The sequence below is a fragment of the Acinonyx jubatus genome, chromosome A1 (assembly GCF_027475565.1).
Source record: "Acinonyx jubatus isolate Ajub_Pintada_27869175 chromosome A1, VMU_Ajub_asm_v1.0, whole genome shotgun sequence".
Taxonomy (NCBI): domain Eukaryota; kingdom Metazoa; phylum Chordata; class Mammalia; order Carnivora; family Felidae; genus Acinonyx; species Acinonyx jubatus.
This window is the reverse complement of record NC_069380.1, coordinates 164465475-164475407: the sequence shown is the minus strand read 5'-3', so window position 1 is coordinate 164475407 and position 9933 is coordinate 164465475. Positions and strand designations below refer to the sequence as shown.

General features: G+C 32.0%; 1 pseudogene; it reads left to right on the top strand.

The window, feature by feature from the left end:
* The first annotated feature begins 859 nt into the window (after positions 1 to 859).
* LOC106979781 (60S ribosomal protein L29-like) overlaps positions 860 to 9933 on the top strand; it is a 158900-nt pseudogene continuing 149826 nt past the window's right edge.

The following is a 9933-nucleotide window of genomic DNA, read 5'->3' as shown; positions in this document are numbered from 1 at the left end:
AAAAGGAGGTTCAAATTAATGATACCTGAGTGTTGGTGCCCTTATCATATTGTTCATAATCAAAACTATTAGGGTGGATAATATCATCTATGTAGAGAGATTAGCCTGAGGAGAAAAGTCGATTTGGGGTACAGTTCTAAGGAATTTCACCATGTATAATTAGTCATAAGAGGAGGAGTGTTAAGGAGACAGAGAAGGAAAACCCATAGGTGTAGGAGAAAAATCAGGAAAGTTTGATGTTACATTAGCCAAGACAGACCTCAAGAAAGAAATGGTAAGCAGTACCAGCCAAAATTTATTCAACATTATAGAAGTCAATGTCAATGACCTGGAAAATTGTACAAAATTGAAGGTAATGAATATTGCAACCTAGTGGATAGAATAAATACTAAGATAAGGAAATTATGTTTGGATAAGTTAATATATAAACATGTAGGATGCCATTAAAATTGTTACAGGGTATGAATTTATGTAAAGGTGTTTATGTTAATAAGTTTGAATATTCAATGAAGATATGGATTGAAAACATTCCTTGGGTTTGGTGACAATGATGTTGGTTATATTCACGAGAATAGTTTCAGTAAAATGGTAGGATTTAAGTTTCATAGTAAGGGATTCCAGATTAAGAGAGAATAAGTGGGAGATAAGTATATAGAGCTTATTTTTTAAATCTGGCTGTGAAGAGATGGAAAGAATAAAAAAAATAATTGTGTAATCAGTGGTTGGAAGTTCCTAATGAGTTTGCAAAACATGTTGTAAGGATGAGAGATTAATTGAAAGACTGTGGTACTTCAGATGCCAGAATTATTGTAGGTGATGGTCCTCAGAGACATGGAGATGACAGACTTTAGAACAGGCTATGCATTTTTGTGAAATAGGAAAACTACAGAAGGATGATTTAGGACCTCAGATAGAAACTGCAGGTAAGTGACAAAGAATGAAGCAAGTGTGTGTGTATGTGGTGGAAGGTGTTAGGCTTGGGATAGTGGTGACACAAGACTTTAAAGATGGCAGCTTGGGCACTTAAAAACAAATATATTTTAGGCAAATGTACTTTATTCCTTTGTGATAACAGTATCTTCTAAGTCATTTGATCTGTATGAGATTTAGCCTTCCTACAGACAAGTGCAAATATTCCATTTTCTCCATAAATAAAAACAATTACACAAAGATAACACCCATTTTAGAGCATGCAGTAATTAATGATTATCTCTGATTCATTGTACAAGTTGTACTTTGTTAAATTTGAGTATTAGATGAACTGAGAGTTAAAAGTTTAGTTGGAAATATGTTGCTTGTAAAGAAACATCCTCATTTAATTTCCATCTCTATTTGAAAAGTATTAGAATAAGCAACAATTATTTAAAAAAAACACCATGGTGTTACTTTTTATCTCAAAATCATCCCAGTTATGGTTCAGATATCAGTATACGGCAATACTCAGTTACCACCTTAACTACAATTTGTTTGACAGCATAGACACTGCAGAAGGCAGACAAAAAGCCCATAGTCCTATTATTAGACACACTGAAGGGTTTTACTGCAACATTAATAAATTGTATCACTTAGGAGTTTTTTTTTTAAATCTTCTTTCTTCCTAAATTAACAACCATGAACAAATTAAAAAAATAATGTTTATTTATATTTGAGAGAGAGAGAGAGAGAGAGAGAGAGAGAGAGAGAGAGAAAGTGTGAGGTGGGTAGGGGCAGAGAGAGAAAGGGAGACACAGAAACCAAAGCAGGCTCCAGGCTCTGAGCTGTCAGCAGGGAGCCAGAAGCAGGACTCGAACTCACTGACTGCAAGATCATGACCTGAGCCAAAGTCAGACACTCAACCAACTGAGACAACCAGGCACCCCAACTCTTAATGAATTTTTAATGAAAGAGCATATTATATTTTACATTATTAATTTCTCAAAAAAAAAAAGCCAAAGTCTATATTGTACACTACTGTGGTTTACAAACCAGCATCAGATATAAAGCACACAATATATGGAGGCTCCTTTAATACTCCCCATCCCATTTCCTTTCCACGTTATTCATCTCTCCACAGAAAAGGCTATTATCATTAATTTTGCATTTCCACATGTGTTCTCAAACTTTTAATACACATGTATGTATCCATAAACATTTACTATGTTTGTATTGTAGAGTTAAAGTTAAATACATTATAATAGTTTTGTATAATTTTCCCAGTTGGTTTATGACATTTATCTATTATACCACATTTCCATTAAAATTCTTCTGGCAATGGGCATTTGATTTGTTTCCAATTATTTCAGTTTTTTAAATGATGTTGCCATAATATATTATACATCTCTACCTCAGCACATATGCAGGTATATCCTTTAAACCTATACTTTGTATTTTATACATTATAATTTTAACAATGTAAATATAAAAATATTATTATAAGTAGTAACATGTAAATATAAACATTAAATTATAATAAAGTATATCTAAATACAAAAAAGTAAAATTATAATTTTATTACATAAAAATAATTCTATAATAATCATTATTATTCATTTGTGGTTTGTAAAAGAAATATTCTGAATACCAAAACTTTTGATACATGTAGCAAATATCTTCTAGTTTGTCACTTGTTTCTTGTCCTTTTTTGGTAGCTATAGAAACACAGATGTTTTCCATTTAACATGGTTATAATAATCAGTTTCTTCCTACTTGTTTTTGTGTCTATGTTAAAAATCCTTTTCAAAACAAAATTTTTAAAATTATAAAGACATTTTAAATTTTACTTTATATATTTCAGCCTTGAATTTACCTGCAAGTAATTTTGAATTGTCCAAGGAATTTTTTTTTATCAAATTGTTCAAACCTTACTTCCAATCCTGATTATTCAAAACCATCTTTGGGGTGCCTGGGTGGCTCAGTCAGTTAAGCATCTGACATCAGCTGAGGTCTTCATCTCGTGGTTTATGAATTTGAGCCCCGCGTCAGGCTCTGTGCTGACAGCTCAGAGCCTGGATACACTTCGGATTCTGTGTCTCTTTCCCTCTCTTCTCCTCCCCTGCTCACACTCTGTGACTGTCTCTCTCTCAAAAATCAACATTATTTTTTTTAAAAAACCATCTTTGCTACATAGTAAACATTCCTACATCTTTTAGCCAAATTCCAGGCTTTCTATTCTGATCAGTTAGCATCTCTGTTTATACCTGCTTAATACAACACTTTGCAATAATGCTCAAAGTTCAATAATGTTTTGACATTTATTAATATAATAATTATGAACAAGACTATACAACCAAAAGGTCCAGGTTTAAATTCAGTCTCTACACTGTGTGAAAATGGACAAATTATCTGTCCTCCGTATCACTGTTTCCTCATCTACAAGATAGGGATTTTATAACTTATATAATTGTTGTGGAGAACTTACTTAATTGTTGTGGAGAGTAATAATACTTTAAATTTTTAATTTTTAAGAATTTTTCAGAGAAAGAGCATGAGTAAGGGAGGGGCAGAGGTGGGGGGGACACAGAACCCAAATCAGGCTCCAGCCTCTGAGCTGTTAGCACAGAGCCCAATGTGAGGCTCAAACCCACCAACTGCAAGATCATAACCTGAGCTGAAGTCAGGCTCCCCTAAATGTAAACATTAAACAATAATGTTGGCAGCTAAAAAGTACTATGTAAATTTAAGTATCATCAATTTATTCTTGAGATAGCAAATTTCTTCATTTCTGTCTCCAAAAATTTTGGTTCTTGTCCATTCCACATGTATTTTAGCATGAGCTTTACAATTTTCATGAGTATAACCTGTTGTCATTATAAATGGAATGACACTAACTTTATAGGTGAATTTGGAGTGCAATGGTATGTATATGGTAGTGTTTCCATTCATTACATGGTACACGCTCCTCCTTCCCTGTCATCCTCCTCCTCTTTCTCCTTTTTGTTTTTCCATTGTAATGTCTTTTCATAAAATCATATATTCTTCAAAAATATTTTACACAGCTTTGTTAAATGTAGTCATCGCAACCTAACGTTTTTATTGCTTTTGAAAGTTTATTTTGAGAGACAAAGAGGGAGCTGGGGAGGGAGGGAGGGAGGGAGGGAGAGAGAGAGAGAGAGAGAGAGAGAGAGAGAGAGAGAGAGAATATCCCAATCAGGCTCTATGCTGTTAGCATGGAGACTGACATGGAGCTCAATTTCATGAACCTTGAGATCATGACCTAAGCTGAAATCAAGAGTCAGATACTTAACAAACTGAGCCACCCAGGTGCCCCCCAATATTTTTACTTTTAGAAAAATGCAATTATTCTTCAATTATGTGGCTTCTATTTTTGTTTCTAGGATACTGAAAAAATAATTCATTTTATATAATGAAGCTGTAATTGATTGCATATTGACCTAATAAATTCAAATAAATGTCTATAAATTCTATTTAATTTTCTGTTAGAATAAAGATATCTGTAAGTAATGAAGTTTTTTTAATAGCTTATAATTTTTATTTCATTTTCTTGTAATTTACATTACCTAATCCCTCAAATAAAATATTGAAAGGCAGTAATGAAAACACTCAAGCATGTATTTTTACTTCTGATTTTAAATAAATATTTTAATTATTTATTTGTCACTGTTGTTTGCTGATGGATTTTATTCAACTGGGAAATCTCAGGTTTATTTTTTTTTCTCTAACAGTTTCTTCTTTTTCATAAAAATAAAACAGGTGCTGAATTTCCTAATCACATTATGATTTCTCTTTGTGGTATAAATTAAAATATTCTATTAATTTACTATATTTTTTTTAACTTCTCATAGTAACCTTGTTTTATATATTTAACTTAATGGTATTTTTTTATGAACCAAGGGTTGTATATTCAGCCAACCTTTGCTTTCAAAATGAAAGCAATTGAAAAAGTTTTTAAGTATTTAAGAACTCAGGTATTGCTGTAATCAAGAATGCTTCTCAAGAAATTTATGAAAGAATTAAAAACTTGGAATTTTGATCACAAAATGTGGTCTTTGAAAATTTCTAAGTCTTGCATTAAGGCTTAAAATGTGTCCAGTTTTTTATATGAATAGGGTTGATGGCTAATTTGTTGATATCGGTTGAATTCTGTCCATTCTTTCTTCATGTGTTTTGAGACTATATTACGTATTTATATGTGTCAAAAGATTGAGGGAGATGATGATAAAATATGCAAATACAAACTCCAAATTATATCTTATTATAGCATGATGACTCTCTGCTTGAAAACTTATTTGGTCTAATAGTAACCTCACTATACCATTTATTTTCATTGCTAATTGATGAGTTTAATTGTCTTTTGTCTTTTCAGTTCCAGTCTTTGACATTCTAATTTATGTTTATAAATAGTACAAAGTTTGTCTCTGTTTCTTTTTATTTACTCCTATGACTTCTGTACTTAACTGGAAAATTTCTACCATTTACAGGTATCACAATGATAAATGCTTGCGACTTCCTGCTATAATCTTATTTTGTAATATCTTAATCTCTTTTGTTGCTTTCTTTGGATTTAATACATTTTTCCTTTTTCCTCCTTCTAATGGTTTTAGAACTATACACTCTATTTTATCTGTAAGTATTTATGGGTAACACACATATACTGATATACATATACACACACATACACACACACACACACGTACTCACCACTAGTTCCATTATCCTTAAGAAGTATGTGAGGCCATTAGAACTTCTCAAAACTAATAATTGTTTTCTGTGATACATGTTATTCCTGTATATTTTACTTATATGTTATATTCCACACCCAACATATATTGGATATTAGCATTTCATATGTAATATGTTTACATTACATACGTACCAGTTCCTTTGCTCACTATTCCTTCTTATTTCTTCCCTTTTTTATTTATAGTGAAGTAAATTTATTAAACATTTAGTATTGAGGGTTAATAAGTGGTAGACTCAATCAACAATTTGTCTAAATTCTCTTCAACTTTTCATTAAGTAAAAATTAAATAGGTATACAATTATGGATGGTTATATTCTCTGCATTTGTAGGAACTTTTCCCCAGTGTTTGTATTATCATCTATTCTTGTAATTGTTAGTCTGCTGTAAGTCTAATCATCATAATTTCTCTTTAAAATGCCTTTCCTTTATGGCTAATTTAAAACCTTTTGAAACAGGATTTTTAAAAATATTTTTATTTAATTTTTTTTTTGATAGAGAGACAGAGACAGCATGAGCAGGGGAAGGGCAGAGAGAGAAAAAGACAGAGCCTCCCAAGCAGGCTCCACAATGTCAGTGCAGAGCCTGACACAGGGCTCAAACTCATGAAACCATGAGCACGACCTGAGCCAAAACCAAGAGCTGGACACTTAACCGACTGAGTCACCCAAGCACCCCAATTTTTTTTTTATTTTTTAAGTAATCTCATGACCCTGAGATCAAGAGTCATATGCTCTACCACCTGAGCTGGACAGCTCCCCAAAGGAGGGATTTTTGAAAGATGGTAACATAGGAGATTCCTAAACTCCCCTTTTCTCACAAACACACTAAAGGTACAGTTGTACATAGGGAAATTATCACCGAAATAAATCTATAAATTGAGTGACTCCTATACATTGTTTGAATGAGAAAATACATTGAAACAGACAGTCTCAGTTTTCCAGCTAAGTAAAAGCTGAAAGACTTCATCACCATTAGACTAGCCTTACAAGAAGTGTTAAAGGGATTTCCTCAAGATGAAATAAGAAAGCACTAAGTAGGAAAAAGAAAACATGAAAGGATAAATACATAGTGAAATTCAGAATAGTTAAATATATAAAGGTAAATATATAGTTAAATTCAGAATAATGTAATGGTGGCAAGTAAAGCACTTACAAATCTAACATGAAAGTTAAAAGACAAAAGTAGCAAAAATAATTTTAAAATAATCTGTGAGTGAACACAAAGTAAAAAGATATAAATTGTGACACTAAAAATATAAAAATGCATGTGTGGGAGGAGGGGTAATAATATAGAGCTTAATATGTGTTCAGACTTAAATAGATATCAGCTTAGACTGTTATAACTAGATTTATGTAAGCCTGATGGTAATCGCAAAGTAAAAACTTGTAGTAGATACACAGAAGATAAAAAGAATACTGGCATACCACTGTAGAAAAACATCAAATAACAAAGGGAAAAAGATCATGATAAAGGAGAAAGTAAAAGAAGCTTTACAAAGCAGCCAGAAAACAAATTAACAGAATAGCAATAGCGCATAAGTATCAATAAACGTTTTATGTAAATTGACATTTTCCAATCAAAAGACATAGTATATATCAAGAAACGAAAAATCTCAAACCACCTAACTTTATACCTCGCAGAACTAGAAAAAGAACAAAACCTAAGTTAGTAGAAGGAAGGAAATAATAGGTCAGAGTGGAAATAAATAGAGACTAAAAAGACAATAGAAATGATTAATGAAACTAAGAGTTGGTTCAAAATTAGCAAACCTTTAGCCAGACTAAGGGGAAAAAAAGAGAGAGAACTCAGTCAGAAATGAAAGATGAGATATTACAACTAATATCACAGAAACAAAAAAAGAATTATAAGGGACTATGAACAATTATACAGTAAAAAATTGGACAACAGAAAAGAATCATTCCAAGAAATGATCAAGACTAAATCAAAAAGAAATAGAAAATCTGAACAGACCACTTTCTAGTAAAGAGATTTATTCAGTAGTCAAAAACCTCCCAACAAAGAAAAGCCCAATATCAGATGGCTTCCTTAGTGAATCCCATGAAACATTTCAAGAATTAATGTCAATCCATTCAAATTCTTTCAAACATGAAGAGAAGGAAATACTCCAAGATGACTTTACCAGGCCAGTATTTTCTTGATACAGCCTCTATGGAAAACAGTAAGGAGTGTCCTTTAAAAAAATTAAAAACAGGAATACCATATGATAGAGCAATTCCACTTCTGGATATATATCCAAAGTGAATGAAAACAGGATCTTCAAGAGATATCTGCCCATCCATGTTCACTGCAGTATTATTCACAATAGTCAAGATATGTAAACAACCTAATTTCCTATCAAACGATGCACAAAGAAGAAATGGTATGTATATTCAATGGAATATTATTCAGCTCTGAGAAAGGAGAACTTTCTATTTGCAACAACATGGATGGACCTTGACGGCACTAGGCTAAGTGAGAAAGACAAACTCTGTATTGTATCACCCGTATGTGTAACATGAAATGTAGAACTCATAGAAGCAGAAACTAGCATGGTGATTAGCAGGAACTTGGGGGTGGGTGAACTAAGATGTTGCTTAAAATGTACAAACTTCCAGTTATAAAGATGAATAAGTTCTGGGGATCTAATGTATAGTGGGTTATAATTAAGAATTTATTATACACTTGAAAGTTAAAAATGTTTTTGCCCTTGGTGCCTTAAAGTTTTATTACCATGTATATAAACATTCATTACAGATCTTGTGCTTTTTATATCTTGAAATTCACATATTTCATTGATTCTAGGAAAATATCAACTATCATTTATTTGAATAGTGTCTCCATTTTCTTGTCCATTTCTCTAGAATGACTATTAGCATTCTTAAACTTTTCTACGTGTTTTTTAATTTTTATTTTTTTATTGATCTTCTATCTGTGCTGGTATAGATAATCCCTTCTATATTATTTTTGAGCTAATCAGTCTTTAGTTGTATCTAAGCTTTTTATCAATCCACTGAATATACAATATCAATAATCTTATTTGTTATTTTAGTAAGTTGTACTTGATAATTTAAATAATGTACTTAGTTATTTGGGGGCTTATTCTGTTATTTTCTTCCTTCTCATTTTTTATTTTTTTATCTACTAAATTTCAAAATATATTTTTCATACTCTATATTCCAAAAGTCCATTATCTGAAAATTCTGGGAGTCTAAATCTTCTCATTCTTTCATTATAGCACATTCATTTTTGTGCTAATTTTATAATGTTAATGTTGTTAAGCTTTATATGTACAAATTTTGTGCAGCCATGGTTGAGGGTCATTGTATAACTAAGTTATCTTGGTCTTGCTTGGCAAGGATCTCCGAAACTATAAGCTCGTGAAAAAGCAGATCTTTAGTCACGATTTCACAGGTACCTATTTTCCAACTGGAGCTCAGGGCAGGCACGTGATTTTTCTCATTATATCCCTCTACTGGCAGTAGATGCCTCTCTGCTGGCATTATTCTGGCATTTCAGTTCTGACTTCCCACTTCATGGACCCCCAATGCCTCCAATACTGTATCCATGCAGCCACTTTGGTTTTGGCTTCCTCTTCATTTTTGGCATCTGGGGATTTTGTTTACTTTCTTGTGAACTCATTCATATAATTGAGGGGATATTTATAATATTTTTCACCTAAGTGTCTTCTTCTAAGTTCTAAAGCCAGAATTCCTATGCGTCTTTAGAGAGGTTATTTGTATTGTTTATTCTGCCATATTATTGAATACTATCTCTCCATCTTATATACCAGTATTCGTGTGTGTGAGAGAATATTTTTCTGGATCAATAGGACCAGTATTGATGGGGAAAAAATCACCACAGCTCATACATGTATTATTTGGTGAGAGCACACATAAGAAATGGAGAGCAATATATAGAAAATGCATTATAAGTGCTAAACACAAGGTATACTTTTTTTTTTTAGTTTATGCTATGCAAAATGCATGTAAACATAATGTCTTCTTCCTTTAGAAATGGTTATGCAATAGAAAATTTACATCTTCTACTGGCTAAAGTAGGTGAAAAAAGGAAAATGGGCTTAAAATGTCATTTTGAATTTTACTCTAAGATTACATTTTAATTTAGGAATAAACTCCTCATGGATCCTTAAAGAAGCCTTTGGGAGGTAGGCACTGACTACCTATGGAACAACATCTATAAAACTAAGAAGATTGCTTGTACTTTCAGGTCTATAAAAATAATAAAAAACCTTT